At 43.8% G+C, this 20,229-nt stretch overlaps 1 protein-coding gene across 11 annotated transcripts in view; it reads right to left on the reverse strand.

Moving 5' to 3' along the window:
* The window catches only part of LOC124804602 (serine-rich adhesin for platelets), a 416,342-nt gene that overhangs the window by 109,606 nt on the left and 286,507 nt on the right, over nt 1–20,229 (reverse strand). The gene's annotated exons all lie outside the window — the stretch shown is intronic.

The following is a 20,229-nucleotide window of genomic DNA, read 5'->3' on the forward strand; positions in this document are numbered from 1 at the left end:
CCTTCATATCCGCATCCAGTCACGCATGTCGTGAGGCAGTGTAACATACGCCGTGCAAATTACGCACACTATCTTCATTGAGAATTTTAGAATGAGAGCACTTAGCGACTTCCAACAAACTTTCCACGTAACTTCAAACCTTTTCGAAACTTTTTCTCGATGGCACATCCCACAAAATAATGAAAGAACAAAAGTTTACTCTTCGCTGTTCATGCAGTAAAACTTCAGAGTCAGACATGACGTTTTAATTTATTACTTCTTTTCTACTATTTCTGTTCGTGACACATTTTGTAGACAGCATCCACATATACCACTGTATGTACCTGCCAAATTATATCAGTCTACGACACATGATACGGGAGATAAGACACCATGAACATTGAGATGCGCGTAAAACTAACTTATCTCAAAATTAAGTGCGAATTTCCCGAATCACACTTACTCAGTGTTTGATAATGCAACAAATTTTAACATAATTTCGAACCTCTTCAAAACATTTTCTTGGTTACATGCTTATCGACAAAAATTCAACACATTAACTCATTTTAAAGTAATCAGACATCTGAAGCTGTTTCGTACACGCGGTGGAGGAGACGTTAGTTGTAAGTTCCTATTCTGTTTAGAATTAGTGTATCGGTTATAGAATGGTGCTGCGTCGAAGAGAGCCACAGTGGACGGTACTCGTTTGCCCGCGGCTGCAACATAGGCAGACGATGTCGCAAACACTATTGTCGGCCCAGGCGGGCAAGGCGCCAGTCTGCTTCCACCCACGCACGCACTCCGCTATGTTGCGTAGCGTACTCATGCGTACTCCCCCAGACGTCGCGACGTTGTGTAACCGCTCCATCTGCTTCTGTTTCTTCTTATGCAGCTTGTGTGCCAAGGACACCTGCGTGCTGCTGGCTCCGATCCCAACCAGAAGGAGAAAGGAGGTGGAACTACTGAAAGTACAATGTTGTCTCCGCTGCGACGTACACTGATCTAAACTCGTCCAGGAGATAGCACCGTCACCTAGCGAGGAATGACTGCTAGTCAGACACACGCACGGTGCATTTAGTATCACTGAGTATGCTGTCCATGTGTAGAATGGAGAAGGCGCGCGATCTATCTGAGTTAGACCGAAGGTAGATTGTGATGACACAGAGGCTCGGCACGAGCATTTCAGAAACTGCGCAACTTGTGTTCAAGGAGTGCTGTGGTCTTCAACAAGTGGCGAAACCAAGGTGAAACCACGTCTAGACGTCGGACTTCGTAGGCTGTGCAGGCTGATAAAGCAGAACAGGAGGCGAACTTTGGCGGACTTAACATCAGGTTTAAAGGCTGGTCAGGTACAAGTGTGTCTGAATACACAGTGCTCTGAACACTCCTAACGAGGACACGGAGGATTGGCCGAGCGGTCTAAGGCGCTGCAGTCATGGACTGTTCGGCTGGTTCCGGCGGAGGCTCGAGTTCTCCCTTGGGTATGGGTGTGTGTGTTTGTCCTTAGGATAATTTAGGTTACGTAGTGTGTAAGCTTCGGGACTGATGACCTTAGCAATTAACTCCCATAAGATTTCACACACACACACTCCTAACGATGGGCCTCCAAAGCCGATGACCCATGCACGTGCCAATGCTAACACCACGACATGGGCAACTACGATTGAAATGGGCACGTGACTATCGGTACCGGACGTCGGCGCAGTGGCAGATCGTTGAATGGTCTGACGAGTCCCGATACCTACTTCATCATACTGATGGGAGGCCGCGAATCCGTCGTCTTCTAGAAGAGTAGCTCCCTGACCCCTGTGCCGCGGGACAGAGACAAGCTGGCGGTGGCCCCATTATGCTTTGAGGAACGTTCGCGTGGGCATCCATGGGTCTAGTGGAGCTTGTGCAAGGTACCATGACGGCAAAAGAGTATCGTGCACTAGTTGCAGACCACGTACACCCCTTCATGACGATCATACACTACTGGCCATTAAAATTGCTACACCAAGAAGAAATGCAGATGATAAACGGGTATTCATTGGACAAATATATTACACTATAACTGACATGTGATTACATTTTCACGCAATTTCGGTGCATAGATCCTGAGAAATCAGTACCCAGAACTACCACCTCTGGCCGTATTAACGGCCTTGATACGCCTGGGAATTGAGTCAAACAGAGCTTGGATGGCGTGTACAGGTACAGCTGCCCATGCAGCTTCAACACGATACCACAGTTCATCAAGAATAGCGACTGGCGTATTGTGACGAGCCAGTTGCTCGGCCACCATTGGCCAGACGTTTTCAATTGGTGAGAGATCTGGAGAATGTGCTGGCCAGGGCAGCAACCGAACGTTTTCTCTATCCAGACAGGCCCGTACAGGACCTGCATCATGCGGTCGTGCATTATCCTGCTGAAATGTAGGGTTTCGTAGGGATCGAATGAAGGGTAGAGCCACGGGTCGTAACACATCTGACATGTAACGTCTACTGTTCAAAGTGCCGTCAATGCGAACAAGACGTGACCGAGACGTGTCACCAATGGCACCCCATGCCATTACGCCGGGTATTACGCCAGTTTGACGATGACGAATACACGCTTCCAATGTGCGTTCACCGCGATGTCGCCAAACACGGATGCGACCATCATGATGCTGTAAACAGAACCTGGATTCATCCGAAAAAATAAGGTTTTGCCATTCGTGCACCAGGTTCGTCGTTGAGTACACCATCGTAGGCGCTCCTGTCTGTGATGCAGCGTCAAGGGTAACCGCAGCCATGGTCTCCTAGCTGATAGTCCATGCTGCTGCAAACGTCGTCGAGCTGTTCGTGCAGATGGTTGTTGTCTTGCAAACGTCCCCATCTGTTGACTCAGGGATCGAGACGTGGCTGCACGATCCGTTACAGTCATGCGGATAAGATGCCTGTCATCTCGATTGCTAGTGATACGAGGCCGTTGGGATCCAGCACGGCGTTCCTTATTACCCTCCTGAACCCACCGATTCCATATTCTGCTAACAGTCATTGGATCTCGACCAACGCGAGCAGCAATGTCGCGATACGATAAACCGCAATCGCGATAGGCTACAATCCGACCTTTATCAAAGTCGGAAACGTGATGGTACGCATTTTTCCTCCTTATACGAGGCATCACAACAACATTTCACCAGGCAACGTCGATCAACTGCTGTTTGTGTATGAGAAATCGTTTGGAAACTTTCCTCGTGTCAGTACGTCGTAGGTGTCGCCACCGGCGCCAACCTTGAGTGAATGCTCTGAAAAGCTAATCATTTGCATATCACAGCATCTTCTTTCTGTCGGTTAAATTTCGCGTCTGTAGCACGTCACCTTCGTGGTGTAGCAATTTTAATGGCCAATAGTGTATTTCCGGACAGCAGCGGCATTTTTCAACAAGATAATGCGCCATCTCACAAGGCCAGGACTATGATGGAGTGGTTCGAGGAACACAGTTGCGAGTCCTGATTGATGTGTTGCCTCCCCTCCCCCCCCCCCCCCCCGACCCCACCCAAACCCACGAGACCTGAATCCGATCGAACACATCTGGTATGTGATTGAACGTGGCGTCAGAGCTCATGGCGCCCCCCACCGCAATTTAAGGGAAGCAAGTAACTTATGTGTACAGATGTGGTGCCAACTACCTCCAGCGACCCAGAAAGGCGTCATTCTTTCCATGCCACGACGTGTCATCGCTTTTATCTGTGCTAAAGGTGTACGTACCGGCTGTTAGAGAGTGGTCAGAATGTTCCGGCTGCTCAGTGCATACTGTCTGATGAGAAGTATCCGGACACTCCCAGGTAATGCGGAATTAACTGTGCAATTATTTTTCCATGACCATACTACAGTAGTGATACTATTAATTGCGCTAGATTTCCCGGGACGCGGACTCACCAGTATACAGGGAGGCAGGGAGTGTAGCGTTGTTCATATAGAAATGGTTCAGATGGCTCTGAGCACTATGGGACTTAACTTCTAAGGTCATCAGTCCCCTAGAACTTAGAACTAGTTAAACCTAACTAACCTAAGGACATCACACACATCCATGCCCGAGGCAGGATTCGAACCTGCGACCGTAGCGGTCGCGCGGTTCCAGACTGTAGCGCGTAGAACCGCTCAGCCATCCCGGCCGGCTGTTCATATAGAGGCAGTAACAGCGGATTGGAGCGGTCAGGAGACATCAGTGACTTGGACCGCGGACTAGCCATTGGATATCACCTGACAAATCAGTCAGAGAGATTCCAGCCCTTCTAAGGCTTTCCAAGTCGACTGTGTAGTGTTGTGACTGTGAAGTGGAAACGCGAAACAACAGCCAAACGAAGACCAGGCAACCTTCATGTACTGACGGACAGAAACTATCGAGCGTTGTGGAGACTGCTTGCAAAAAAATCGCATCAAATCTTGCTGATGGTCCAAAGGGTTGCAGAAAGAACACGCTCTAAGTATGACGTTGTATGTGTAAAATTTAGGGATATATCAGTTTCAATGGCCCCTTAGCTGCAAAAATAAATTACTTACTTTAAAAAGATACTTTGTTTTGTATAGGTGTTTTGAAAAGCTCCTGCTCTTGTAGCTGCTTACAAAGAGATTCTAACTGAGTTACCGTTACCTCTTCAGCCCATCCATACTAGATGGAGTACTTGGTTGGAAACTGCAGTGTTTTGCTCTGATAATTTTGATGCCATTAAACTGATGTCTGGTAAATTACAACAGAATTAATACATCAATATTTAAGTTGTAAAGTGAGTACTTCTTCATTTTTAGGTATTTGACATTTTCTCATGAGATGATGCCGTATGTATCAGAGATGCACAAGCAGGATATGAATGAACAAATGTGCAGCAGGATTTAATTAACATTAAGGCAAACTTTTTTCAATTGCCCTCTACTATAACGGAGTTAGAAGACACGTGTCTGCCACTGGTAGAATCGTTGTCAGTTGTTGAGAATTTCCTGAGATTCCTCAGCCATGCTCAGGGAAGGGAAATGGGATTAGATGCAAAGAACAAAACTGGACAGACTCACAAATGGGAAGTCAGATTACGGGTTCTATTGTTCACTGAAGAAAGTATTTTGTACCAAAAGCATGAATGAGGAACTTGACCTGACGCTGTCAGAAATACACTACCCAGTCACATTAATGTGACCACTTGTGGGAAGCCTCAATAACCACCTTCTGCAGCGTGGACAGGTGCGAAACACGCGGTAAGAGAGACGATGAGGTTCTGGACAGTACCGTCAGAGTGTGGAGCCATGATGACTCCTGTGCCGCGGCCACCTGCTCTACTTCTACATCTACATTTATACTCCGCAAGCCACCCAACGGTATGTGGCGGAGGGCACTTTACGTGCCACTGTCATTACCTCCCTTTCCTGTTCCACTAGCGTATGGTTCGCGGGAAGAACGACTGCCGGAAAGCCTCCGTGCGTGCTCTAATCTCTCTAATTTTACATTCGTGATCTCCTCTGGAGGTATAAGTAGGGGGAAGCAATATATTCGATACCTTATCCAGAAGCGAACCCTCTCGAAACCTGGACAGCAAGCTACACCGCGATGCAGAGCGCCTCTCTTGCAGAGTCTGCCACTCGAGTTTGCTAAACATCTCCGTAACGCTATCACGCTTACCAAATAACCCTGTGACGAAACGCGCCGCTCTTCTTTCGATCTTCTCTATCTCCTCTGTCAACCCGACCTGCTACCGATCCCACACTGATGAGCAATACTCAAGTATAGGCCGAGCGAGTGTTTTGTAAGCCACCTCCTTTGTTGATGGACTACATTTTCTAAGGACTCTCCCGATGAATCTCAACCTGGCACCCGCCTTACCAACAATTAATTTTATATGATCATTCCACTTCAAATCGTTCCGTACGCATACTCCCAGATATTTTACAGAAGTAACTGCTACCAGTGTTTGTTCCGCTGTCATATAATCATACAATAAAGGATCCTTCTTTCTATGTATTCGCAATACATTACATTTGTCTGTTAAGGGTCAGTTGCCACTCCATGCAGCAAGTGCCTATCCGCTGCAGATCTTCCTGCATTTCGCTGCAATTTTCTAATGCTGCAACTTCTCTGTATACTACAGCATCATCCGCGAAAAGCCGCGTGGAACTTCCGACACTATCAACTATCTCAGTTGAGGATCGATGGCGCCAACAACCCGATCTGGTTCAATGCGCTCACAATCTGGCGATTACTCCTTGACACCCTGGCGAGTGCCATGCCCATCTGGCATCCGCTGAGCATTCGCTCAGTGTTCGCAGAATGCCGCATGTCTGGTGCTCTCCTAACGGTATCATTTGTGCTTGCGCGTAATTACCTGTAGTGCAATGAATGAAACCTACATTTTGGCAGTTTTTCTGGTAATAGAGGTATGGGTTGAGCTGGTGTTGGCATCCAATGACAATGCAGTACATGAGCGTCTAAACTTGTCCCTACAAATTCCGACAGTGCGCACAGTTAAAGTCTCGACAGCATTCAGTACGATTCTACCAGTGTGTTAAATCCGTTGGAATTCGATTATCGATAAATACAATTCTCAAGGCTGTCAATTCAACTAAGTACCTGAGTGTTAAAATTACGAGCAACTTCAGTTGGAAAGACCACATAGATAATATTGTGGGGAAGGCGAGCCAAAGGTTGCGTTTCATTGGCAGGACGCTTAGAAGATGCAACAAGTCCACTAAAGAGACAGCTTACACTACACTCGTTCGTCCTCTGTTAGAATATTGCTGCGCGCTGTGGGATCCTTACCAGGTGGGACTGACGGAGGACATCGAAAGGGTGCAAAAAAGGGCAGCTCGTATTGTATTATCACGTAATAGGGTTGAGAGTGTGGCAGATATGATACGTGAGTTGGGATGGAAGTCACTGAAGCAAAGACGTTTCTCGTCGCGGTGAGATCTATTTACGAAATTTCAGTCACCAACTTTCTCTTCCGAATGCGAAAATATTTTGTTGAGCCCAGCCTACATAGGTAGGAATGATCATCAAAATAAAATAAGAGAAATCAGAGTTCGAACAGAAAGGTTTAGGTGTTCGTTTTTCCCGCGCGCTGTTCGGGAATGGAATGGTAGAGAGATAGTATGATTGTGGTTCGATGAACCCTCTGCCAAGCACTTAAATGTGAATTGCGTAGTAATCATGTAGATGTAGATGTGGAAGGCACTCAATTTAAACGCCGCCTTCCTGGGATATTGCTCATAAAAGAAATAATTATTTAATTTCATCGCAGAGTTATTCCTTTGGGATCACATTTACAACACCAGTTCTTCCCAAGTTTGACGCCAGAAAGTTACCATCAACACATAACTGCATCTATGCCGTACATATTTTTTTCATTCTCGCTTTTATATATTTTTATGGCCCCATTTCACGTAATTTGTTTCTTCATATCCTCAAATTAATGTACCTCACCCACCACTCTCTCTCTTACTTCATAATCTTCTGCTCTGCCTAACCGTTTATCTAATTTTATGTCAGCTTTCAGTTTTTGTCTCAGTCTAATAGTTCTTTATTACTAGTAGTAGGATATTCATGCTTATTTGAGTTCATATAACGATCTTATGTCAAAGTCACGTTATGTCTCTGGGGCAATTGCATGTGGTGTATTCAAGGTCAGGATATAACCTGGTAGCCGTTACGTGTCCCCTCCGAGGTCACCCATCCATCTTGGGAAACTGCGTGACATAAAAATGTCGGGAAAATCAAGGTCACCCTCACCTTACTCCTTTGTCTTCCTAGGCCAACTGAATAACTTAAATCGATTTCCCTTTTATTACTATTCGAGTATTTTATTACTATTCCGTCATTCAGGGTCGGCGCACCTTAGTGAAAGGATTACGAAGCGCCACCAGAGAACAACCACCGTCTCCAGGTAGACTAAAAGGCATAAGAAGACTGTCACAGTCGAATGCCAGTGTTACTAACCCCTTCCTCTCATAATCAATGACCATTTACAATTTTGTTACATTTTTAGGGATTTATTTTGCCGCTTTCCAAGTTCATCAAATAAAGATGCATGTAAATACCAGACCTTAAATGTTTCACAATAACCAAAGTCCATTATTTAAACAAATATATTCTTACTATGTGCCACAGTACATTATTTAAACTCTTGTTATGAGGAACTTGTCGCTGCATTATAATTGTGTTAAAAAGTGACATGATAGTGTGCTAAAAATAATGATGTCAATAGAGATTTTAAATGATGAACAATTTCCACAGTGTGATATTTTAACAAATACACCGATACCCCATGTTCAGTAATTAGTACAGTTCAATATTTTAACGAAGAAATCGATGTTCCTTTTTAAATAAATTAGCGAAGTGCGATATTTTAACAAATATGCTGATGTCCCACAGTAAACAAATAGCGCACTGCAATAAACATGTACCGAGTCTAAAAGGAATTCACCGCTGCACTACTAGTTGCCTTATAGGAGTATGACCCTATACCACTACAGTAGAGTTGTAAATAACAACAGAAAAATACGAGTATGAGCATTCAAAATACATGGCTGAATTTCCACTCTAAGCAACTACCACCACCATGGGCACTGTATAGGAATTGCAGAGGAAATGTACTTTATTTAAAAGAAACTGAAAACGCGATGTGGGATACCCATGCGTCATTGTTTACAGGTTGCTGACGAAGGTTCGACTGCCATTACGCTCTCGGCCGCTAGACGCCTCTGTGCCTCGCGTATATACATCATAACAGCTTCTGGTCATGGACCACAGTTTGTTGGAGAGAGAGAGAGAGAGAGAGAGGTCTGGACGCCTATTTAAGAATCTGTAGCCCGTATGCTTTAACTTGTGTGCATCATATCATCTTGGTTTCTCGGAAGTCATCAGAAGGGGTGACTAAACATGATAGATAATGCTGCTGGAAAGAGAGATGGGGAATAGTCTCATCGTGTGACCGCAAAACGCAACTGAGCGGCCACACAACTGAGATTAGACCACTACGATATCAGAAGAAGCCACCACTCGCGGACACCGACAGCAACCTGTAGTCTGTGCCTGCGATTTTCTAGCTGTTTCCGTGGCATGCCAGTCTAGCCTCAGTTGTGTGAACGTTCAGCTGTGGGCTGTCTCAGTCTCTCTCTCTCTCTCTCTCTCTCTCTCTCTCTCTCTCTCTCTCTCTCTCTCTCCCCTTTCTCTCGTCCCTCTCTCCCTTCCAAACTGTGGTTCTCTGACCAGAAGCTGTTATGTTGTATATAGGCAAGGTACAGAGGCATATGGCAGCTGAAAACATCAGGGCATTCGAACTTTCGTCTGCAGTCTGGAGACTCGCCCGTGCCCATAGGAGACGATGACACGTGGTCTTCATATCGCATTTTTAGTTTGTTTTAAATGAAGTGCATTCCCCTACCTTTCCTATCCAATGTCAGCGGTGGTGGTAGATTTTTACAGTGCAAATTTAGCGATGTGTTGCGATTGTACATAATCGGATTTTCCCATCATTATTTACAAGTCTCCTATAATTCTACAGTGTGATACTCCACTAAGGTAACCTCATAGTGACATCATTGCTTTTGAACAAACTAATAATACAGGCTCCTTATATACTTGACGCCTATTTCTTGCAGTGTGCTGTTTGTTTCATGTTGGATATTGGTGTATTTGTTAAAATTATCACACTGTGCTAATTGCATAACATGGGATATCGATGTGTTTCTGTGCTGGGATATCTGTGTATTTCTTATAATTTCTTACTGTGATAATTGTTTAATATGAGATTTCGGTGTATTTGTTAAAATATCGTACTGTGGAAGTTGTTTAACGTCTAAAGTCTCTTTTGCGGCCGTTATTTTTAACACACTAAGATGTTCCTTTTTTTTTTAAATCATCGGCAATGCAGGCCAAAACTCATTGCAGCAGTAGTTTACTTGCTTAAATAAAGCACTTTGGTATGTGGCAAGAGTGTATTTCTTTAAATAATGCAGTGTGGTAATTGTTACACATTAAAAGCCTTATATTTACATTTTGGTTGACGATCTTGAAAGGACGAAAAAATCGATCAAGTATGTAACAAAATTGTAAATAGCAATTAATTATGAGAAGAAGGGGTTAGTAATACTTACATTCGCCTGTGACAGGCTTCTTATTCTTTTTGCTTGGGGCTGGTGGCTGACCACTGCTGTCACTTCATGATCCTTTCAGTGAGGTGCGCAGACTCTGAATGACGAAACTCACACAGCTGGAGTAGTAACAAAAGGGGGAGAGGGAGGTGAACTTGATTTAAGTCATCCAATTGGTCTAGAGAGAGAAAGGAGACGGTGACATTAATTTTGCCCCAATTTTTATGGCACACAATTGTCCAAGATGCGAGGGTGAGCTTGGAGGGGATAGGTGACAGTTATCAGCTTACATCCTGATCTTGAATGTGCCACGCACAATCGCGTCATAGGAACGGGAGTGACCTCGAGATAAGATCGTTATCTGAGTCCAAATCAGCAGATATCCTACTAGTACCCACCAGATATTTCTGTTTCATCTTGGGTACGTATCTTTTCCATTATCTATTATTGTTTTGGTTTTGTCTTCCGTAGGAACTATCCTTCTGAGGGTTCTGTTGGTTTTTTCCAATGAATGGGGGCCGAAGCAGTATCTTTAGGCAGACATGAATAGCATTATGCTAAGGGACGATACTCCAGACATTATATAGGGTCCCTGTTGAGTTATAGTCGAGTCTTCGAAGGAAGCACTTGAGAATTCATTACATCCAGAAGCAGATGGCCCGAACATGCTAATATCGATAAATTTTGAGAGGTGCATACGGGGCCTCAACAAGGCATATTGAATTGCCGAAACTCGTATCGAAAATAAAAAAATATATATATCTTGTCAGTTTGCACGGCCGTTTGACGAGTTTCTTTGTTAAATAACGATTAGTGTGGTCAGAAAGAGTCTGAAAAGCTTGTAAGGATGCTGCAGGTTAGATTGTGCTGAGAAATAAATGCTAAGAAAAAAATCGATGCGTTGCACTGTTTCTGAGTTAATAAGTATTAACGTTAGTTAATCAGGTTGTTGCGCGTGCAAATTCAAGTCGCCCATCAGAGGCTGTTTCGTTAAACGCGTTCTTCATATGGTTTCCTAAAACCGAACAGGAGAGCAATACAAAAATTGGACGTTAGACGGTAGTGAGAATCGAACCCGAGCCAGAGGCTGAGCAGCCTCGTGCGCTATCATCTACTTCTACGCTATGAGAACCACTGACACTAATTGTATCTGGCGGGCTGCTTGAATTTGCGCGTGCAACGGCCTGATTGGCTAACTTCAGTGCCAGTTAACTCGGAAACGGCGTAAAGTATGGAATTTTTTCTTAACTGTTATTTCTCTATACAGCCTACCCTCTAACACCATTACAAGTTTTCAGACTGTTTCTGACAATCCTGTATTCAAATTTAGTCACCTAGTGTGGACACCTATATGTAAAGACACTGAAACACGATGATTCCTAGTAACTGTACCCATTTCATTCCCTTGATACAAAAACAAGCACAGTTTATTTCAACAGAGGAAAGCAGTCCTGACTGTGCTCGTGTAAAAACGCTCGTTGTGTTAACAAAAAGTGGTACATGTGCTAAACGGGATGTAAGGTGCACTGGTACGAACCTTGCCCTTCATATTTACTGCAGTTCTTTCTTCTCTCCAAAAAATTTGGTTCAGTTTTTTCCAAGTTTCTCAGAAGATTTAGAATGTCGTTCATGAACTGCGAATTTCGCTATAGCAATATTATTCAATAGCATATTAGATAAATGGGTTTTGAGTATTGAAAAAAAAGCTAAATATTTGCTCTAGTTCGCCACTGTCATTTGCTAAATGCTCATTTACGATGCCTTGACTTGTTTGTTAAATCTGAGGGATGTTCAAGTTATGCATAATAGTATAATAACAAATTGTCATTGTTTTAAATATGGTGGGGTGAAGTCGAGAAATGTGGTGACCAATGCAAATGCCGCGACTGAAGTTACCAGCGAGATGTGGAGCAGCTTGGCGGTGAGCGACGTGAGGAACTCCCGCTTGTGGGGGTCGTAGCGGTCCGAGGGCTTGAAGCCGCGCTTGCTGTCGATGACGCAGTTGGCAGCGCTGGCGGAGCGGCGCAGCGGCAGGGGAGTCCCCAGCAGCTTGGGGCCCTGGCGCAGCACGTCCGCCGCGCTCCGGCTCGCGCTCAGCTTCATCGCCGCCGCCTCGCCTCCTCTGCAGACACTCCGCCACACTCAGCACACGAGGTCGCCAACTAGCGCAACCCGCAATAGCTCGTACTGCACCACACTGATTGTTGTCTACAGGGAAGCATACTGTACGCGCAATACAAGTAACATGTTTCTGGAAGCGGAGTACTCGGTGGAAGTCGGATGATTAGGAGCGGTACGGATTGTTTTCATCCTTTGCCAACTTTAGCTAGGAAACAATACAGCACCCTGTCAGCCGCAGTTGTCGTAGGTGTTGTGAATGCAATGTTGATGCTAATTGTCCTGCCTGCTCTGTACCCTTAAAAGAAGAAACTTCCTAACCAATTCGAATAATCCCAATACTACTCCTTCCTCTGGAGCAGCACAAGTGCTAAGTGAGTATCGTGCACCTGTGCTCCTAGCATCCCTCGCAGAAATGCCAAGTAATATCGTACGTAGTCCCGTCCAGCAAATACTCGGATCCTTCTCACCTCACATCCATAGACTACTGAAGATTGGTCCTTGGGTGTGGAAGAATTACTTCCAACACTGCTGGAAAAATACCTAACTGTCAAACGTGGCTGTTATCGACCGCATTGTCTATTGTCTATTCCGAAGGCAGAAATCTGTGACATTGACTTAAAGTGCGTACTATATTCTTAGAACATGTTAAACGCACTCTATATAATATTTATTACTGGAATTCTGGAATTGTTTATCAGTCACGGTTCTTGGCGACACTGTCAGCTCAGTCTATGGGTGCAAGTGAAGTCAAATAAATACCCACACAGCAAATGTAGAACCAGTAAATCTGCACAAGACAGCCAACAGTGGTAGGATTATTGTTATTTACTGTTATTATTTCTGGCTTTTTTGTTGAATATAATAACATCAAGAACGCAGCCTTAAAACAATGATATCACTTTTGGTGGTTAGAAAATCATCACCGCCAGATTAATTTCTTGGATAAGTAGTATGGACAAGTAGAGAGCACAACTTTAAAAGTCTAGAAGTTGGCAAGTTATTCAGATCAGCGAAGTGCTATTACTCCACCTCAAGTCTTCTTCAACACGTGAATGACAGTGACAGTTTATTCCTCCGTGATAAATTTGCGGGGCAAATAACACTCCTTCAGTAGCAGAAATACCCTGGCTTTGTCACGACCAATTGCATAGGAGTCGAAAGTCGAATTCAATCAATGGGAAGCGGCATCGTCACTGCTTCCTTAATTAGCTATGTCTGTTATCGATGGCATATTAAACTCCCTGACGACCTTGTCAAAATTCTATATGAAGATGGTATCTGTTCTTTCACAAGTCCGAAAGTACAGATACTATTGGCGATCTTGCAGCTCTCGAAGAATGAAATTACAATGAAATCCAGACCATTAGCTGCTTACAGGTGCTGATAAATATCAACGGGGACAGCTGGAAATGTGTGCCCCGACCGGGAGTATAGTGGACAGGGGCACAAAAAATGTAGTGTGTGGACAGTAAGCTGGAAATGTGGGTCTCACGGGGAGCGTGCCAGAGATAGGTCCCTGCAGTCCTCTGTGTCCTCGATGGCTCAGTCGGATAGAGTGTCTGCCATGTAAGCAGGAGATTCCGCACTCGTGTCCCGGTCGGGGCACACATTTTCAACTGTCCCCGTTGATTCCAGCATGAGATTTTCGCTCTGCAGCGGAGTGTGCGCTGAAATGAAACTTCCTGGCAGAGTAAAACTGTGTGCCCGACCGAGACTCGAACTCGGGACCTTTGCCTTTCGCAGGCAAAGGTCCCGAGTTCGAGTCTCGGTCGGGCACACAGTTTTACTCTGCCAGGAAGTTTCATTTCAGCGCACACTCCGCTGCAGAGTGAAAATCTCATTCTGGAAACATCCCCCAGACTGTGGCTAAGCCATGTCTCCGCAGTATCCTTTCTTTCAGGAGTGCTAGTTCTGCAAGGTTTCGCAGGAGAGCTTCTGTAAAGTTTGGAAGGTAGGAGGCGAGATACTGGCAGAAGTAAAGCTGTGAGGACCGGGCGTGAGTCGTGCTTCGGTAGCTCAGATGGTAGAGCACTTGCCCGCGAAAGGCAAAGGTCCCGAGTTCGAGTCTCGGTCGGGCACACAGTTTTAATCTGCCAGGAAGTTTCATGTCCCCATTGATATTTATCAACGCCTGTAAGCAGCTAATGGTCTGGATTTCACTGTAATTTCATTGTCAATATTCTTCCCCGCCCCACTAATATACACCTGCAACGTGCAGTCAACTGTGACACCTATGCAGTGTAGTGTACTGTTCGTATTATTGTGGGATGAGTAAGGAAAGAGGAAGAGTAGACAGTGAAAGATGAAGGTGGCAAATAATAACCTCCTTTTACACAGTACTAACAGAGCGCCAAGGTTACCGTCCTCATTTTATGAACCTATCTTTCAGTAGTTGCAGGGGCAACAGTCTGGATCATTGACTGATCTGGCTTTGTAACACTAACCAAAACGGCCTTGCTGTGCCGGTACTGCGAACGGCTGAAAGGAAGGGGAAACTGCAGCCGTAATTTTTCCCGAGGGCATGCAGCTTCACTGAGTGGTTAACTGGCAATGGCAAGGGAAGCGTTTCTGAAGAAGAGAAATTTGTTAACATCGAGCATAGATTTAAGTGCCAGGAAGTCGTTTCTGAAAGTATTTGTATGGAGTGTAGCCATGTATGGAAGTGAAACATGGACGATAAATAGTTTGGAAAGGAGAGAATAGAAGCTTTCGAAATGTGGTGCTACAGAAGAATGCTGAAGATTAGATGGGTAGATCACATAATGAGGAGGTATTGAATAGAATTGGGGAGAAGAGGAGCTTGTGGCACAACTTGACTAGAAGAAGGGATCGGTTGGTAGGACATGTTCTGAGGCATCAAAGGATCACAAATTTAGCATTGGAGGGCATCGTGGGGGGTAACAATCGTAGAGGGAGACCAAGAGACGAATACACTAAGCAGATTCAGAAGGATGTAGGCTGCTGTAGGTACTGGGATAGAGTAGCATGGAGAGCTGCGTCAAACCAATCTCAGGACTGAAGGTCACAACAACAACAACAACATCTCCAAAACATCACTTGCCCAGAACGTGTGCGAAGCAGCGGGCGGATGTTCCGCAACTGAACTCAGGGAACTGATGTACAGTCAGAATTTGTCAGCCAGCTTCGCTTGCTGGCGAAAATCTGGCGACGAAAACTTCGGGTATCACCAGTATTCGCACCTGCTATCTCCACGTCAAGGAGCATCGGATTAGCAGGCACCTCGACTACAAAGGTGGTTCATATTATTGTAGTCCGTAATGTGATATTGAAGCTTCTTGAAACTTCTTGAGATTACTCTGGACAAACTGCTCTCTGTGGTTTTAATATAGTTCACATACGACGGCCTGCTGTGACAATATTGACCCAATATTCATTGACACGAAGTCATGCCACCCGGCAGCATCCTTTACCTTCCTGTAACAGTGCCACTCAAAGCGCTTCCATTTGTTCTCTCGCACTACACGTAGTCGCGCATGGCATGTTGAAAGGATCCAGTTCCTGCAGCTTCTATGGTGGCATAGGGTCATGACATATACAGAAGTAACGAGGTTGCACCACGCATGTTGGGAGGTTGGAATGATCTTCGTCCTTCCGTAGTCATTAAGCACGAGTTTGCTATAACTTCGAGTTGCCTGTTCTTGTGAAAAATAGCATTCTATTTAATAGGGCAACATAAAAAACTACATGCGTTATTGTCGTTGAAGGCGTCCACGCCGCTATATGGATTTACTCGTTTCGAAATTCTTCGAGAACAGGTCGGATTACATCACGAATAATCAGCATCATCAAATGTTTGACACAGGCTGCTGGATAACGGCCTCCTCTAGATTTTTCCGCACAATATTCCGACTGAAAGCCAATAGCATAGAACAATATAAAACATTTAGCCTCCAAAATAAATGTTTGTTTATATTAGGCCTATAACAGAACGGCTGTTCGCCTACAACTTATCCTGGGGAAAAACAGTCATAATTTTATATTATTTTCATTGGGGAGGCTAATGCAAAGACCGTTCCAGTATTCGGTAGATTTTCATATTCATTACACTGATAAGAGGAACGCATGCTTTAATCAAATAAATAAGACTATTAACCACTTTCTGTGAAATTAATTTATTAGGACAGTCTCATCAAAAAAGTGTCGAACGATGTACACGTATTTTACTCAACTTATGTTCGGCGGAGGAATTACTCACTGGCTACGTAATATTCCCTCAACTCTTACACCGATTTTTTTAAAAAGAGTCTTTTCATAACGTAGAAATTCAGTCCCGTATCTCTTCTTAAAATTCTCCAGATAATAGCTTTAATCAACCCAAGCTGGCAGCTTGCCAAGTTCTATACAGTTTATAGTGAACTGACAAGAGAAATGTCACGCTGTCGGCAGTATTTCTGTAATTATGAAAACAGAAATTTTATTTTAATGATAAATGAATGGTAGAAATGAATTCTATTGACAAACCATGACTATCTGATCAACAACTTCTGCCATGTGGAAAAAAAACGCACCGGGAAGGCATTACCTGGGTGGGACGGAAATCGGTAGTGTGATGTTCATGTACAGACAAACAAATGATTACAATTTCAGCAAAATTGGATGATTTATTCAAGAGAAAGAGGTTCACAAACTGTACAAATCAGTAACGCATTGATCCACCTCTGCTCCTTATGCAAGCAGTTATTCCACTTGGCAATGATTGACAGAATTATTAGATATCCTCCTGAGGGACATAATGCCAACTTCTGTCCAATTGGCGCGTTATATCGTCAAAACCCTGAGACGGTTGGAAGTTCCTGCCTCAGTTGGGGAGACATCTGGCAGCCTTGCTGGCCAATGAAGGATTTGACGACCACAAAGACAAGCAGTAGACTCTCGCCGTGTGCGGGCGGGTATTATCTTGCTAAAATGTAATCCCAGGATGGCTTGACATGAAGGGCAACAAAACGGGCTGTAGAATATCGTCGACATACCGCTGTGCCCTGAATGACAATGAATGACAACCAAAGAGGTCCTGCTATGAAAAGAAATGGCACCCCAGACCACCCCTCCCGGCTGTCGGGCCTTAGGGGGTGTAAAAGTCAGGTTGGTATCCCACCACTGTCTCGGGCGGCTCCAGACACGTCTTCGACAGTCATCGGGGCTCAGTTCGAAGTGGGACTCATCACTGAAGACAATTCTACTCCAATCAGTGGGAAGCCATGCCGAACGTGCTATTCAAATGTCGAGCGATTCGCCAATTACTCCAACCAGCTTCACTGAGCCCAGCTACACATCCTCTTACAAACGCTGACATCTGCGTATATACTGCCCATGCGCTTGTCTGCGATGCACAGTTACTGTCCAGCTGAGTACACGAAATGAAATTCGTGAAGTCTTTATGCCCTGGTGTTGACATGTCCGCTGTTTACTATACAGGGTGTTTATAAATGAATATCTGGGTTTTAACGCTTTATAATATTTATTATATTAATCTTACAGTTATAAATGATATGTCAAATGAAAGAACAACTCAAACAGTTTTTCTTACAAATATTCAGTGAGAACACCGACCACACATCGAGTCGATTGGCGAGTTGTTCGGAAACCTTGATCAATGTGTCACGACTAACTGCTGCAATAACACTGTTTCTAAAGTCGGATAGGTCAGCTAGTGTCGGAGGCACATACAAATAATCGTGTCAGATCGTGTGTGAACGTGGAGGTCATGCTTAAAATGCAGTGTCAACCGGCCCCTTGCTCCCAATCCACCGGTCGGATACAACATCGTTTAACCAGTCGCGCACTGAGTTATGCCAGTGAGGCGGCGCACAATCTTGCTGCCAAATAAAGATGTATTGTTCAGCTTCTTAGAGTGTACTAGCGAAACATTTCGTAGATATGTCTTACACCTTTCCTGGACGACATCCTAGTCTCAACTTGTACTCTAATGCTAACGCATCTGGTGCTCAGGAAAATTTGGACCTATAATTTTTTCTGTTGTGGGCTGATTACGGTAATTGTGTTCCTTGGTCAACTGGTGCTAACTGATAGCCATTTTGAGTTGTCTCGCGAAGATTTCAAGTTACCTGGCTGTAGGAACTGATGCAGCTACTCAGAGAGTGATGGCCTATTACGAGTTGCTGAGTGCAATACTAACACAAACAATCCGACTTAAATTATTTTCATATTTTCGGGCAATCGGTGAGTGCTCCTGATACGTAAGGCATTGGTTGGCGTGCGATACGAGCTATTCTGGATTGCAACTTAGAGCTGTTCTATAGCAGTAATATACAAAATTGCAACGAAAACGTCACTATCATTCGGTATAAATCACAAGATTTCAAAGATTTCAGTGTGCCAGAGGACTAACTATTCGTTATTTTCTTTAAAAATGGCGGGAGGGGGTGGGGAGCCAGACATCAAAGTCTGATGCTGAAATAGATTGATAGCTGTTACAAATGAACGCGTAAGCACTGCGTGAAACCTAATAGACTTGTGAGGCCTGTTGCTTGACTCACGTTTTGTAAACGGTTCTACGCTGGTGGTGTGTATTTAAAAAACACTCGTCTCACCGATTGGCCTAAATGAGCGAGTAAGAGGATTGCTGGTGACAAGAATGCTGCTAAAACACTTTGCTGCCTCCAAAATGAATTGTAACACGGTCTTCCTTATATGATGTAGTGATTGATACAACCAGTTCTCAGGTGCTTGTTGACAGACACACTGCTCCAACTGTGTAGCGAAAAGAACCATTGTCCCAAATATCAATTTTATTGTAAAAACTTTGGAAACTTTTGTATTGTCCGGTTTCTCTTGTCAAAAGCTAGTATGCTGAAATAAGAAACAGCTGAAGGACTATACGACAAAAAAAAAAAAAAATAAAAATAAAATAAACGGATTGCTAGCAGCAGCTGTGTGGATAATGAGTCAATCGACAAAATTTGCTCTTGTGTAGCTTGCTTCACAGTTGGTCTGGATGCAGGCAAAACAAGTATATTTTAAATGGATTTGTTAATATTTGAAATTAATATGTCAGGTAACAGTTTCATCAAGATGCAATGCTTGTGTTTAAGTTCTAAGAGGGTTTAAAACATGTAACTCATGTTGATTTAATGGCATGATTTTGAATTCGGATCAGAGAAGTATCACAGTTTTGAAGTATACTCTCACAGATACACTTACTCCATGATTCATGCAACGTATGTTGGTTTAAGGGCAAGATTTTGAATTTGGATCAGAGAGGTATCACAGTTTTGAAGTATACTCTCACAGATACACTTACTCCATGATTGCCATGGTGTATGGAAGGTAGAAGAAGAGGTAAGCAGTCAACAATTGAGTCTACTGGGACGTAGTCGAAGGCAATCGTCTAAAGTAATTAAATAAGAGCCACTTAGTACAAATGCATCAGGAAAATGGGCTTGTTCTAATTAACTTTTTTTTTTTTTTTTGTAAACGTGAAAAATACTGGGTTTCCTTGTCACACCGTATCTTTCCTCATCTGGTGCAAGGTGAACAACAGGAAAGTACATCTATTTTACTTTGAAAAGTTTTTGATAAATAATAGATAAATCTTGCTTCGCCTTCCAGAGATCAAGAGAAGAAGCTCAAATGAATAACTCATGGTACATAGGTGTTTTTGTTCGAAATGGGCAAATTTCTTCAAATATAATTGCATCTTAAATTTTCAGGTGGCTAAAGGGAGAGGTTATTTAGTCTGAAAGTAATTACTTCGGATTTTACTATGCAATGGGTTCTGTAATCTATAAACGCCAGTAAATTAAAAACTCATTAAGCAGCGAACTTCTGACTGAATGGTGTTTCAAACCTAGTTATATTGAAAAGCAGAGCATAACAGAATTTTACAAAATAACAGCTGTGCACAATCTTCCTTCTGCGGGCCAGAAAGAAAAGTTTTGCGAACTTTCTGAATCAAAATTTTTGTTCATAAGTTCTGTGTATGGAATTTCATTTTGGAAAGCCAACGTCTGTGTAGTCAAATTTTTCCAAAGGCAACTATAGACGAAAT

This window comes from Schistocerca piceifrons, chromosome 1 (assembly GCF_021461385.2).
Source record: "Schistocerca piceifrons isolate TAMUIC-IGC-003096 chromosome 1, iqSchPice1.1, whole genome shotgun sequence".
In the NCBI taxonomy this organism is placed as follows: domain Eukaryota; kingdom Metazoa; phylum Arthropoda; class Insecta; order Orthoptera; family Acrididae; genus Schistocerca; species Schistocerca piceifrons.